The sequence below is a fragment of the Hippoglossus stenolepis genome, chromosome 9 (assembly GCF_022539355.2).
Source record: "Hippoglossus stenolepis isolate QCI-W04-F060 chromosome 9, HSTE1.2, whole genome shotgun sequence".
NCBI classification, from domain to species: Eukaryota; Metazoa; Chordata; class Actinopteri; order Pleuronectiformes; family Pleuronectidae; genus Hippoglossus; species Hippoglossus stenolepis.
Genome location: NC_061491.1, coordinates 19,776,993 through 19,793,157, shown reverse-complemented (window position 1 = coordinate 19,793,157; position 16,165 = coordinate 19,776,993). Strand labels below are relative to the sequence as shown.

General features: G+C 41.8%; 1 long non-coding RNA gene across 1 annotated transcript in view; it reads right to left on the bottom strand.

Moving 5' to 3' along the window:
* The window catches only part of LOC118114551, a 47,580-nt gene extending 32,957 nt beyond the window's left edge, over positions 1-14,623 (bottom strand). Inside the window, exon 1 of the long non-coding RNA XR_004697464.2 lies at positions 14,475-14,623. This is a non-coding gene — a long non-coding RNA (uncharacterized LOC118114551). The remainder of the gene's footprint in view (positions 1-14,474) is intronic.
* Between the last annotated feature and the right edge of the window lie 1,542 nt (positions 14,624-16,165).

The following is a 16,165-nucleotide window of genomic DNA, read 5'->3' as shown; positions in this document are numbered from 1 at the left end:
CGGGTGTACAACAACAAGCGGAGAAAGCAGAATCGCGGGCTGACCTTATATAAGGCTAATAGCCCATGGGGGCTGACCAGCGCTGAGAAAGGGCACGCCCCGCAGAACAGGCTGTGGTTGCTGCGCGCTTTGAGAACGGGCGCTGTGCTGCTCAGCGCGCTTTCCGCGCCCGTGTTAACTGCTGAATTCATTGTAACCCGGGCGTATGTGTGCGTGCTGGAACACCGCAGCAAAGCTCCCACACTGCTGGCCGTGTGCGGCGCTGGGACACAAATTCCAGCTTCACGCACGGGAGAGCGAGCGGTCGCGCCCGAGTAACTGCTGCAGCCTCCCCAGTCCCAACGATCCAGACAAATGCCACATGTGAGTGAATCGTGCGGGCTGACCAGCGGAGAAATGTCATCCCGTGTGAACAGCCAGGCGGCTGCGCGCTGGGAACGGGCGTTGCGCTGCCTCGCAGCCTCCGGTGTAACCCGGCGAACGAAAGTGGGGGATGGGGGAGGTGGGGTGGGGTGGGCCAAGACCATGTAGGAGACTTCCAGTACCTTGTTACGACACAAAACCCAGGAAGCTCAATCGAGTCGCTCAAGCATGACGTTTCTGACTTAGAGGAACTATAACAAAATGCGCAAGTGTTTTTTCCCCAGAGTTTTTGGGTTGGTAGACATGCCAGATACCCACATTAACCTGTAGAAGCACTAACAAAGTGGAATTTGCATGCTATGTCCCCTTTAAGGGCTTTTTACAACTGTGCCCCAAATTAAAAACAGGGCATTTCCACATAAGAGGGGGTCTTGATATGAGCCTTGTTAAACACCACATGACAGGAAATTTGTAAAACGTAAGATTAAAAACAACCAAGAACTTAATTTGAATTGCAAATTACTTTTGAAGATAACTGATTAAACTGTGCCACAATCTGAGATCAGCTTGACAAGAATTAACACTCAGTAGAAGTAACCTTGATATCAGAGTTTCACTGTTGTAAAATGCTTGGAAGCCAAATTGGAATTCCCGGTAGAAATAAAAATTGCCATATTTGATACAAAAACAAGAACGTGCTCTGTGCAGCCTGATATGCATGAAACATCCTCAGATGTGCCACTTCACTCAACTACAGGTTTGATTTCAGCAGGGAGGCATAAGCCCTGTGAGCCCAATCATGGGCCATTGCTGTCACACAGTCACACAAACACACCAACCTTGCAGCTTGGCTTGTGTTAAACGCAATCACACTGGGGGAAACAGATTAATGTTATGAGTCTGTGAGTGTGCGCCAATGCTCCTTTTTGTCCAAGTTAGACTATACTGATTATTTATTTAAAAGCAAGTCTGACGCATGGCTGCAGATATAGATACTAAAGCCATATGTGTACAAACAGCTACATATACAGACTTCTGCACATAAACCATGTAGAAAAGCTGGGACCTGTGGATCATAAAGTTTTATCTTATCACTATTGATTGATATTGAGTCTTACATACACACGTGAATATGAGTGTTTTAATGTATATGGTGTGTTTGTGTCGGTTACTCAGATGGATCAGCACCCAGTGTCTGAGCTTCCGTTTCACACAAACACACATTAAGAATGAACATGAGAGCTACCGTCCATCACAGATAATAAATGACTGCAGCTTCCCCAGACCAGGAGAGATAAATGAGCACTGTCATTATGTTTACCTGGAAGGTTCCTGAAGCTGTCCATTACCACGTGGCTCTACCAAGTTCAAGAAAACGTCTGGAAACTGAAGAAACTGTCCTCATTACTGCCCTGCTGCCTAGATTTAGTATCATCACTGGAATGCAATTATATTTTTAGCGAGCTCTCTAAAAGAGAAGTGACACAACACTGCATAATTCCAGGAGCCACACAAAGTAACACAAGTAGGACCGTGAAACATACAGAAAGCATTTCCTGTCTCCAAGTGAAGGAACCTTTCCTGTGATGTACAGCTATCATCTATCAGACGGTACTTAGGCTGTGGCACAACACAGTGGACCGGAATTGCCACACTGATTGTGATCAAACTCTTCAATCATTTCAGTGAGGAAAGATGCTTTATGTCTCTGCCTTCACCGAAGGTCGAGGTGTCTGGCTTTTCTATCTAAAATATTGTAAGCTGTATCTTTGATAATGACACCAACCTGAGGAGGTGCAGATGGAGACTGGTGTGTGGGGACACCAGATGGACTCACACATGCTATATGGTGGTAATGACGGGGACAGCTTTTCCATTTCCATCAGTCACAACGACTGTGATGATGATTGCATCCATGTGTGGCACCTCCAGACTGGAAAAATAAGAGTGAACACACCGAGCAGATTTAGAAAGCCGAGCTACCCATTCAGACACAACCTGCTATCATGATGCATTAAAAACCTACTGCCACACAAGGCAACATCCTTCACCCTTTCACTAATTCAAAAGGACAATCCATTTTCACGAAGGATCAGCCAACAAGAGAACTGAGATTAAAAGTGATAAAAAGGGTAAAAATGTGTTTTATTATGGGACAGGACATCTGATCCTTAACATACAGTGGGGCAAAAAAGTATTTAGTCAGCCACCAATTGTGCAAGTTCTCCCACTTAAAAAGATGAGATGCCTGTAATTTTCATCATAGGTACACTTCAACTATTAGAGACAGAATGGGGGGAAAGAATCCAGGAAATCACATTGTAGGATTTTTAATGAATTAATTGATAAATTCCTCAGTAAAATAAGTATTTGGTCACCTACAAACAAGCAAGATTTCTGGCTCTCACAGACCTGTAACTTCTTCAAGAGGCTCCTCTGTCCTCCACTCTTTACCTGTATTAATGGCACCTGTTTGAACTCGTTATCAGTATAAAAGACACCTGTCCACAACCTCAAACAGTCACAATCCAAACTCCACTATGGCCAAGACCAAAGAGCTGTCAAAGGACACCAGAAACAAAATTGTAGACCTGCACCAGGCTGGGAAGACTGAATCTGCAATAGGTAAGCAGCTTGGTGTGAAGAAATCAACTGTGGGAGCAATTATTAGAAAATGGAAGACATACAAGACCACTGATAATCTCCCTCGATCTGGGCCCACGCATCTCACCCCGTGGGGTCAAAATGATCACAAGAACGGTGAACAAAAATCCCAGAACCACACGGGGGGACCTAGTGAATGACCTGCAGAGAGCTGGGACCAAAGTAACAAAGGCTACCATCAGTAACACACTACGCCGCCAGGGACTCAAATCCTGCAGTGCCAGACGTGTCCCCCTGCTTAAGCCAGTACATGTCCAGGCCCGTCTGAAGTTTGCTAGAGAGCATTTGGATGATCCAGAAGAGGATTGGGAGAATGTCATATGGTCAGATGAAACCAAAATAGAACTTTTTGGTAAAAACTCAACTCGTCGTGTTTGGAGGAGAAAGAATGCCGAGTTGCATCCAAAGAACACCATACCTACTGTGAAGCATGGGGTGGAAACATCATGCTTTGGGGCTGTTTTTCTGCAAGGGGACCAGGACGACTGATCCGTGTAAAGGAAAGAATGAATGGGGCCATGTATTGTGAGATTTTGAGTGAAAACCTCCTTCCATCAGCAAGGGCATTGAAGATGAAACGTGGCTGGGTCTTTCAGCATGACAATGATCCCAAACACACCGCCCGGGCAACGAAGGAGTGGCTTCGTAAGAAGCATTTCAAGGTCCTGGAGTGGCCTAGCCAGTCTCCAGATCTCAACCCCATAGAAAATCTGTGGAGGGAGTTGAAAGTCTGTGTTGCCCAGCGACAGCCCCAAAACATCACTGCTCTAGAGGAGATCTGCATGGAGGAATGGGCCAAAATACCAGCAACAGTGTGTGAAAAGCTTGTGAAGACTTACAGAAAACGTTTGACCTCTGTCATTGCCAACAAAGTATTGAGATGAACTTTTGTTATTGACCAAATACTTATTTTCCACCATAATTTGCAAATAAAATCTTTAAAAATCCTACAATGTGATTTCCTGGATTTTTTTTTTCTCATTTTGTCTCTCATAGTTGAGGTATACCTATGATGAAAATTACAGGCCTCTCATCTTTTTAAGTGGGAGAACTTGCACAATTGGTGGCTGACTAAATACTTTTTTGCACCACTGTATGGTCCAGCCTGTCAAAGGCACTAGACGCTGCAATCTGCCTCGACTCCAGGGACATCATTCAGCCCAGTGGAGTGTGTACAGGCCTACCAGCAAAGTAGTTACTGTAAAGAGAAGGCAATGATGTACTGACCAAAATTGAGGGATGTTTTTACCATTCGGAATTACCGACCCACCAGTCGGAGGTTGCACCTGGAACTCCTCAAGTCGGGGTTTGGACTGGGCGGGTTGGAGGAACCTTACCAGCTAAGATGACCGCCCCGTGTATCAACAGTAGTCAAAGCTGTAGTTTTTATTATTTATATCCACTTCTGTCATTTAATTTTTCTTCCACATTGTCTGTGGATGTGTTACTTAGGTTTTAGTATGTGTGAAATGCTGCGTAATGAGTCATTATGAACTGGTTTTGCTAACAATGGCTAGCTGCCTAACGTAAACATTGTTCCTATGCAACTGGACCACTATCAACTCGGGTTATTCGGGTGTAACTTCAATCCGAGGACCGAGCTCCGAGGTAAAAAGGAACACGGCAATAGACCGTATGTGATCAAGTGGCTTGATCGCCCCCTGGTGAGTGCCAGGAGTACAGATCATAAACCCTGCCTTATCAAACTGAGGCATGTCCAAGTGCAAATTTTTTCCTGTAAATTGGGTTTTAAGTAGTTATTTGATGATATAAAAATGTGGGGAAACCTCATGATTGACAGCTGAGAGTGATTCCTGATTGGACGAGTATCCCTGGTAACTACAGCGCAGACTCAAAATTACCTCATCAGCTCAAGATGGCAACATTCGTATTCAAAACATTTGGCCCCTCATTTCTGAATAGCAGGAGGAAGTACAGATGTGTTGTCATTTCTATGTACAGTCTTTAGTCTTTTGGGAACTTCAGACTTGTTAACAATTTAAAAAACACAAAAAATGTACTTCCATATGACAAATAAGTTTTTTAAGGACTACACAGAATCACTCCATGTGAAGGCTGTATACTGTGCTTGTTTCTCCACAGGAGTTCTAAGGCTTCAACACTACGTCGGCAACCTGCAGGTTTGCTTTTAACTGAGAAGTCAGCAGGTATTGTGAGTTTTCAGAAGAAAACTCCAGGGTTTCACCAGCTTATTCCTTAAGACACTAATATGTAAAACAGCACCCTGCAGCCATGTTCACAGAGAAACCATTTTTCAGCTGCAGAAATTCAAGATGCAGTTGAGTGCTCACATGACACAAGAAGAGTTTTGTTACAATGATAGACATTCAACTGCCTGAGGTTGCTAAACTGAATGTGATAAACAGAAGAAACCTTTAAGAAGTTTGTGTCCATGTGATCAAGTATTTTTCTGTTTTCCTCAGAGGTCTGACACTTCAGATTGAAGGTAAATGTTTCCCCCTCTGTATTGGAGACATTATGGATGCAAAAACTATAGCAATGCAACAGAGTGTACAGAGAACCACACTTATTTTCCCAATAAATAAAAAAGTTGTAATGTTCCTGTGATCCATTCATCCATCAATCAGTCTGTCGATGATCTTCCACTTATTCAGGCCTGGGTTACACAGACAGCGGGCCAAGAAGGGTATCCCAAACATCCCTCTTTCTAGCCAGGCTTTCCAGCTGTTCCTGGGGGATCCAGAGGCATCCCCAGGCCTGATGGGATATGTAAATCTCTATTGAGTTCTGGCTCTACCCTTGGGTCTCCTCCCAGTTGGCCATGCCCTGTAAACATTCAAAGGAAGGTGCCCAAGAGGCACTCTGACTAGATGCCCGAACCACCTCAACTGTCCCCTTCTGACGTGAAGGAGGAGCGGTTCTACTCCTTCGTGATGTCTGAACTACCCTTTCTCTACGGTTGAGCCCAGCCAACCGACAGGGAAAACTAATTTTGACCAGTTGGATTTGCGACCTTGTTCTTTTGGTATATAATAATAATAATCACAGTTTTGTTGTCAACGTGTTTCTTTGTGCAAATTTATCAAACGGGCTACACCCAACATTAGAAATCACTGTGCTACTGTTACCAAATATATGCATTCTGTCAACATGTGATTTTCTATAACATAATGGGGAACACACTCCCTGTAACATTAAATATGAAGTCATAACTAATGGACATGGAACTACATATGAGCAGTATTACTTTTATCATAGACACAGAGATTAGTGACTGGAATACTATTAATGCCGAAAACCCAGAGGTCCTTAAAAATGAACACATTTGAGAACATCGCAAAACAGCTCATATTCAATACCGGAGAACAGAACAGTGCCTGTTTATCGCAGCATTGATACAGCCGGGTGTCTGTGGACACTCTGACATTGTCATTTTAGTAATTTTGTCTGTATCCTCTGAAAGAACAAGGAATTGTTATCACAGGAATAAATCCAGAGGGAGAAATAATGCAGCTGGAGGCCTGCAGCAAATACCAAGCAAACAAATATTAGCCAGTGATTCACCTTAAATCCCTCAATGATGTTTGCATCATTTCTCCCCCCAGCCCTGAGCTGATGTAAACTGATTACTGCCAGTTTTGGTATACTATCCTCTATTATCACCACACACACACACACACACACACACACCCATTCACACAGGTACCAGACAGACAGACAGACAGACAGACAGACAGACAGACACAGACACACACAGACACACACACACACACACACCTTGCAATATGTAAATGTGATATGCCACATGAAGACTTCGATCATTCGTGTCCTTCCGGCCAAATGGTTAAAGAATCAGCCGAGTCAAAATATTTCATTTCAAGAATTGACTTTGTCCTTGCACCATGCACCAGGCTGATTCATTTTTTAAATTGTCTGCAATATTCAACTTCAGTGGTTCTGTTGTTGTGTCTATAGCTCCCAATGTCAAATGGATTGTTTTCCGAGAGCACATCTTCCTACAAATCAATCTTTTCTTTCCTGCTGTGGCCCATGCAGTGCAAATCTTACCAAGATAACACCATGTTAGAAACCCTACATTTAAGATTTCAGTGCATTTGTACCCAGTGTGTGTGTGACCATGTCCATGACTGTATAGGTATTTCTAATATTAAAGCATGATAACCATTTATGTCCACCCCTGTGAGGCATGAGGATGGAAAATGTCTCTTCCCCTTGATGCCTATAACATTAAACATGCTCAGGTCAATATCATCATCATATTACACACCAGGTTTACACAGACACACACACACACACACACTCAAACTATCAACACAAGTGCCTGAGGTCAGTGAGTTACATATGATATAATAATATAGCGGTATATTTTATGTCAAATTCTGTATGTTGAGCTATCTAATGGCGTGAAGACTAAATCTAGAATGGAACTCACTTGAGCACATACCTCCACCAAGGCCTCATGGAGCTCAGTAGTTTTTGTGTAATCCTATTGACATACACACAAATGGATAGGGTTGAAAACACAACGTCCTTGACCTAGGTAATCAGAAGGGGATACACTAATGAAAAAAGGTATATGCTGAGGTGAACGCCCCAAAAAAAAAAAAGGCACAAGAAATGGACGGGAAGCAGCTTATGTGCGTCTCTGGACTAAGGACTTCTTTTCCTCAAAAAGGCTTAGTCCGTGATTGTTCCTTAAATCCTCTAAAGCTGATCTGACCCCACTTTGCCCAAGAAAGACCAACGGCTGTTAACCTTCCACTGTGCATGAGTGTTTATGTAGGTATCAAAGGGAAATGTTTATGCAGGGGGGGGATTATGTGAGCCTGAGCAAATGGCGCGAGAGAGAAAAAAAAAAGAGGCGGTGACTGTGTGTGTGTGTGTGTGTCTCTCTCTCTCTCTCTCGATCCCTATAGTTTCCTGCATCATTGAGACCAATACCTTCTCTTACAAGGACATGGAGCTTAAAACAGTTAAACTTGTGTCCATATCATGAAAGATGGACGACACGCCTCCACTTGCTCCCAATATCCAGAATTTAAACCAAAATATTACGTATACAAACGCTGCCATATGGAGCCACTGTTATGTACTTTGGCTTTTAAACGATATGTCCTGCCTCCTGCAAGCTTTACTCAAGAACCCCTCGCCTGAATATTTTGGACTTTATCCAGAGTTAATGTCTGAAAATGGCTTATATCCCTGGTATTAATTCCTTCATTCGTCATTCAGCCCTTTTGATACTGTACACAGCCCAGCTTGCCATCTCATCTTAAATGTGCTTAATTAACAGGGGGACGAGTCCTACAAAAGAGCGAATTTCACAGTTCAAATAAATCATAGCTTTTTAGTGTTGTCCATGTCCAATCCACTTACATGGAGGAGGCTAAGTTTATGACCTATAGCGCTTTTGGGGAGCAGCGTTCTCCATCTTTATAATGTTCAATGATATAGCTGCGATTCACGGGTAATATCATCATCTAATTTAAAACTGCAGCAAAGGTCAACTACTCTTAAAGTAAAGAAATCACTCAGTAGGAATTTGTGTTCAACCACTCAAAAAGAAAAAGGAAATCTTTTCTGTAAATGCTGGGCTAAGTTACACCATTAAAAGGTCACCTCCCTTTTGTTTATGAATTTATTATGTAAGCAGAACAAAGATGTGCAACTAGCAGGCTATTCATTGTTATGTATTTCAAAGCCTCTGACAACTTTCATCAAAGTGGTTGAGCTTTTAATGTATTCACTTTTGAGATTCCCTCTCCTCTTATCTCAGCCCTCCGTCTCCCTCCCCCGCCCGCGTCTTACCACAGAACTACAGATGATCAGTGAGTTTTCCCCGCTAACAACTTTCTCTGCCCTCAGTTCACAGAGCACTGTTTTTTCCACCTGTCAGTAGTAGAGGAGGAGATGAAGGAGGACAGGGTAAAGGTGTGGTGATGAATTCCTTTTCAGACAATGTAATCACAGACAGGACTCTTGGCTCCTAATCAAGTGGCATAAAAGCTGGGGGGGGTGGGGGTTTAGTTTTTGTCACAACTCTCTGCAAGAACCGCCACCGCAGTAATTCCCCAAGCATGTCACGTACACTCCTCTAGCAGGTGGGTGGTCAGGAGCTGGATGCAGAAATAACATTTCTGCAATCAAAAAGCTTCAATGTAAAAGACAGTATCACAGACGTAACAGAAACACAATGATAAAGGAGGGTAAATGAGTGTAGGAGGGGGGGAGGGAAGAGGAGAAGAAAACTGATTTCAGTGTTCACTGTGTGGATAAGTATGCACACACATTGAAAAGACAATTCAGGAAGCAATTACAACCAGATTAAGAACTACTGGTGACTGCAGACTGCGTAACATCAGTACATCCGTTCCAAATATATTTCACGTCAAAGAGCACAATTAGATTTAGTTGAAAGTTTAATCTGCCCTAAATCATTTTCATCATCGTCAAAAAAACAGTTATATTTATTCTAAAACACTTTAAACTAACTTGAAAAGAACTGGGTTAAGAGGATCAGGTCGTGACAGTCTACATTGGAAATCTGACTTTTTTTTCCAGAAAAACAACCTCTGTACAAGATAAAGTGAAAGGAATAGTTGAATATTTTGTAAAGCTGCTTTCAGACATTTTCCAGATCTTTTCCTGCCAGTGCCCTTGTAAAATGTCCAGGTAAACCCATGTGAGAATACAACAAAATTCTCTGGGACAGTGAGTGGGGGTGCTAACACACGAACACAAAAGTGAAAAAAACAAATAGAATACAAATATCTCAGGATGAAAAAGAGGTGTCATAGAAAATGGCAACAAGAACACTTCAACAGAAACACTCCTACGAGGCATGACACACTGCAATCTCTGCCCTGAAAAACCATGGAGTTGCGTCCATTTTGAACAACAGGTTACTTCAGCAAGCTGTGCTGAAAGGTTTCAGAAGAAAAGGATCTGCATTTTAAAATCAGATATTAGATTATTTACACTGAAGAATCACAGAGAACAGACAGTGGTTCAGATCTGTTTTTGATGAGAGGCCCTTAAAAGTGAGAAAATCTCGAGGCAGAACCTCCAAAACTAAAGTACTGACAGATGATGCAAAATCCAGAGCTGCACAGAAACCTCCGTGTCAGATTATAAACAGAATCCACTGTCATGTGCGAAACATCGTGAATAAACAAGATTTCACACAAGTAATAATTTGCTTCAGTATGAAATTATGCTAATTATGAAAGCACAAATACATCCAAGCCCGATGACTTCCCCACTGTTTGACATGTATATCAAGCAGGTTGCACGCAGAGCAATAATATCATAAGCAAATGCTGCGGCTGATCAAATCCTTCCCTCAGCTCGTAAATCCCCTATAATGCGAAATTGAAACCGCAGGCAATCAGGTAATCCAACAAGGTGTCTGGACCTCCAGGGCACCCATAACTGTCTCGTTGAGGATTCCTCGCTGTTGAGGGACTTTGACAACTGACATGTGGGAGCTGGAGGCGGCCAACGGTTTTTGGAGTGCTGTTCACTTGACTGAGGAGAAAATTGGACGGCGACAGCGAGTTGAAACACCGCAGTGAATGCATTTCTCTTTTCAGGCTGCAGCGATTAGACGGGAGTTATATGCACAAGCTCCACCATGTTATTAGTGCCCTTGTGGATCGAGATGTGGCTTTGTACGTGCACGTTTGTAGAGAAACGCATGCATGATATTCACATAGGCCACCTTATTATAAACTCCTTGTCATTCAATATTAATCAGCCACCAGCAGGGAGAGATAAAGATGGAGAAGGATAGAAGGGTGGAAGTTGGGCAAAAGGAATGATAACGGCGAGACCGGGTTTGAGCGTTTGTGTGAGGCGGATGGTGATTTGTACACTCCATTTACTCTGCCCTCTGATCACACTCTCCAGCTACAGCTACTTCAGTGAACCTGTTATCACACTGTCGAACATGTGTCAAGAGGCTGACAGCCTGATTATTGCGAGCCATATCAAACAAAAGCCCACAGTTATCGTCGCTGCCATGTCACAGTTAAACCCGCAGCCGATTAGTTATTGTGAAATGAATCATTGACGGTTTTATCCCGGGCTTCACTGGACAAACTTCAGCTAATTACCATCATCAGATGGATAATGAAGTAGAGTCGTGTTTTGACAACAAACACTCTTTCAGCTTTGATATGGAGCTGTGCCAATCAAGTCTCATAATAACTACTAAAACAAAAAGCCAGACTTTTCCTCTGCTAGTCCGACTCCCCGGATGAGGGTGGGTGGGTAATGAGGCTGCCTACAGTATAGGTCATAAATCCCTCCTCCATGTTAATCGATGGGAGATTGACCAAATTAGAAAGTCAGTGCACACTAACACATTTTTCAACAGATTGTTTCTGTCATTTATGGCAGTTGTTATCACACTGATGTCCAAGGGCTTTTCCTGGCATATTTGGTTTTGATTCATTATTTGATGCTATAAAAACAAGGTGAAACTGCATGATTGACAGCGGAGACTGACTTGTGATTGGTAAGGTAAGGTATACTTTATTGTCCCATAGGGGAAACTTGTGTTGGGCTCTCGGCCACTGCATCGTACAACACGTATCACAACACACATACGTAGATTGGTCGAGCGGCTCCATCCCCCAATCACCACAGTACAGACTCCGGCTCCGGGGGAATTTCGGTTTCATTTCTGGATAGTGGGAGGAAGAGGAGGAGACGTGTCGTCCATCTTAATATACAGTCTGTGGTACTGACGAAGACGATTGAGATTGGTTAAAGGAATACAAACAAACCAGAGGGATTTCCCCCCATAAGAGAATGACATTGAGTTCAGACAGCACTGACGAAGCATCGTGAAGATAGCGTCAGCCTATGGAAGACGATCCCTCTGCTGACCTGCTGTTTTCTAAACAGAGTGGACACAATAACTGAACCGCCTCTGTACATTTCAATATCTATGGGGACCTATATACAGCAAAGATTTGATATTATCCAGTTGAGTAAAGTGTTCCAATTATAGTAACCAAATACTCCAGGGAAATTTGAAAGTGTTGGTGTAAACATAAGAGGGCGATGTTATCAGTGAGATGTCATTTCGCCACCAAGGTGACAGAACAAATCCATAAGAGGCAGTGACTCACAAAGTAATGATCCCAGCGTATTGTAACATTAAGGAGACACAGATGATTGCATAAACTGAATGGGTGTGTATGTAAACTCTTGTTAGGGAGTCAAGTAATCCCATGGCAACAACTTCTTTATATTTCCGAGCAGGATTGTTATTCACATCCAGTTTATTCGGTTTCTGCTCACTTAATTAAAAGTAACTTTTCTCTTAATTCATCTCTTCACTAACAGCCACTCAGTCTTGGATCTGCATGAATACCTTCCCATGCAAACACACTCATCCTCACTCAATGGACTAAACACACTCGATCACAGAATCAGTCTCTGTGTCCTTCACATGCAGAAACAGCACTGCTCTACCCTCACTGTGTGTTTTTTTCCTTCCGTTATTCACCTTGCACTTAAAACAGAGAATAACCGATAAGAGGACTTTTTAGTTTTATAACACCGCTGATAAGGGGCCGTCGCAGTCTTTTTAGACTCAGGCCTTATCTGCTTTCCTTTATGGCTGCAGCTTATCAATGATTCCTTTCCAGACATTTCAGGGGATTAGGCCAGATTTACTTTAGGATTATTTCGCTTCCGGAATTCCATCCGTTTACACTATCATGTCAGGGACAATATGATAACACTGACAGGCTGAAACATCTATTTGTGGAGGAGGAAATTTAATTAATTTTACTCAAGGCAAGCACTCATCCATTTAATTTACTATATACTTTTAAAAAACTGACTTAACCCTTTATATAATCGTCAATTTCTCCATCTTGTAGGTGTTATTGGCAGCGTAAACTCTTACATTGAAGCTCTCAACATGCTTTTAGTTGTCTGTATGGGAGATATGCACTCCTGATTTTATATGAAAAGCATGGCCCTGATCGGAGCCCTGTAGTAACACCATGCAGTCAGTCTGGGATCACACGAGGACACAGGAGACTCTGAGACAACCCACATCTACAGAAGAACTGTGGCAGATTCTTCTTTTCTGCCAAATATCTGACAGAAGTGGTTTAATCTAAAGTCAAAGAGTGGTCACGCCAAATCGGATTTGTTTTAACTACATTTTCTATGAAGTTAATCAATATATAAAACATTCACATTACTTTTACTGGCTAAAATGTTGAAATCATTTTTCCTTTTATTTATGAATCTAAGAGCTTGTTATCAAACCCTTATGACAAAAATAAATGTAATTGATAGAGGCTTAATATTTTAAACTTTAACCAAACATGATTTTATAAATAACTATAATTAAAAAGAAAACCAAATATAACCAACTATATAGTACTTGAATTAAGAAGAAAAACATACATGCACATCATATCTGGTCTATGTGCAAAATATGCAAAATAAAAGTATTTATATCTGTGCATATTGGCAAATATTAAATGTTTCTGTAAGAGTCTACATATCCTTCTCACATGGTCCTATTTTTTATGTAAAGACTTTGCTCATAACTAGATTTTAATCAAAGAACAATCGACTGAATATTACATTGCACTGTATGGCCTGTCAAACTGTTTAATTTAAGCGATACTTAGTTATGTGTAAAGCAGTTGTTTTCAGAACCACTGAGTTTGATAAAATAATTAGGTGGCTGGAAGACGTTCTCTTCATTATCCCCGGAAGTGCCGTCGCTTTGACAAACTCGCCAAACTCTGCTTTGGAGTCTTGATAAGTCTCCTTGCTGAATGTTGGAGAGGAACCCTAGTTTTATATTTTTAACTGTTGTGAATTTCTCTTTAACTTGCTGGCTGTGATTTGGGCCGACATCACTCAGGTCCCGGTACTTTCCCTCGCAGCAAAATGATCTGACCCTCGCTGAGTTTATTAAGATTTTTTGCTTTACTAATCAAATATTTGCTGCCATACATATACAGTACATTTGAATGTCATTCATATTTGTTGCTGCGATTCACATCTGTTAATACTATTCATGAAGTCACTTCCCAACTCAGAATTCAACCCCTACTCAAGCCTCCAGGTTACTTCCCACACTGCACATGGACGGCTGTGAACACCATGGACTGACATGTTGTGGACGTCAGAGAAAATGAAGTGGGTTTTACTCCAAGAAGTTCAACTACATGCAAAATAAGCAGCTAATACCAAAGAGTGACTTCAGGCCTACAGGCAGCCATGCTAACAAGAAATACAAAAATGAACCCAACAGCCAACATGGAGGGCATGGCAACATGGGCTAGCACTTAGCAGCAAGCTAACAGAACTCACGCAGAAGACACAATTTAAAAACAACCAGGTGACAATAGGAACACGTGATTTAGCCAACACTGTGGGAACAAACAATGGAAACGTCTTACCTGTGGTGACTGTGCTCCGTTAGTCTGATGAGACCATGTCAGACACTCATCTGCAGAAACATGTCGGTGGCGTCCAGAAGCCTTTATTTAAATCCACACAACCTGAGAGAATCGTCCACTGGTTGATTTGTGGCTGAAGTAGCCGCCATTTTGTCATTAATGTCATTGTAGCTACACCTGTGTTTACCTGACACTTCCTGTCAAAATGGCCACCGTGAAAAAAAAATCCCCAACTTAATTAGCATCAACATTCGTCCTCCTCAGGTCTGACAGGAAAATGAAAGGTCCCAGTGACAGCTGGTTGTTTTTAGCTCTTTCTCTTCTTCAGCACAGACTCAGTAAACTAACTTTTTTTATTTTACACTCCAGGCTAACTAATGGCAGCTAGCCTGAACAGTAATACAAGTTTTATTCACATTCAGGCAGACAGCAGAGAGAGTTGCATTATGGGAATTGTAGGATCTGGTGTTTTAGTTAGTTAGTTGTTCCCACGTCCGATGAAACAAACCAGAGCAACACACAGCCAACATCATTAGACAATATACAATAATAACAATAACAAACATCTCATTTATGGATATTGATCCATATGGTAACACTGTAATGCTAATATGACTCCTGTGAGTATTTCAGCTTTATTGAGGTACAAAACTAATTGACTAGGGTTCTTCGTTACTGAGATGACTGCAAGCTCTGAAAAAAAGCTAGTAAGCAAACCTTGAGTTAAAATAAATGTATTATTATTTTGTACAATTTACTACTTTTTTTTAACTTACAAGCTCAACATTTTCTAGATACTTTTGAGTTTTTTTGTTGTTTTCGTTAAATAAAACCTTGGGATTTAAAGGGTTTTTATTTCATGCAATGAGGAAAATGATTATTTATTTTTTAGTTTCTACTTCACAGCATCCCCCTGTGTACCTTGACTAAATACTTATCGCTTCGTGGACCATATGTTTGATACCTTTAACGTCAGCTGAAGACTTGTCAAGAGTAATGAAAAGAGACAACTTCGTCAATATCCAATTCAGTCCAGTGAAAGCTGCGCATCAGGGCTCATTACACTGATTCACCAAGTTTGATATGTGGACAAAAGAAGCAGATTATATGCTCAAAGCAGAGATGTCTCCTGGCACCTAAAAATAATACAGAGAATAAACAACTCAGTTAGAAAGGGGGAAAAAAAGACTTGTCTCACCGTACAGAAGAACAAAAGAACAAATGATTGGTTTCTGCTTCGGAGTGTATCAGCCATTTATACACATCTCCAGTCAGTTGGAAACAAGCAATCCCATAGCTCATCAGCACCCTCCAAACCAATAGCCTACAGTGGTCAATCACATTGATCACTGATGTCTTCTGCCTGTAAACTTTAACATGTGGTTCCCAAAAAATATATTTATTTTGATGGATGACGCATCTCCTCTTCTTCACACTATCCAGAAATGAAGCCATTATATCCTTGATGTGAATACAGCCATCTTGTGCATTTAGGGCCAGAGAGCTGAGGTACCGAGGTCCCGCCCATACATGTGCTCGACCAATCATGAGTCAGTCTCAGCTGTCGATGATGGCATTACAAAGCGTGTCTATAGCATCAAATACTGAATTGAAACAGAACCTACACACTTGGACACAGGAGAAATGAAAGGAACCATGTTTGAGAAAATTTCATCCAACATTTATTTTGA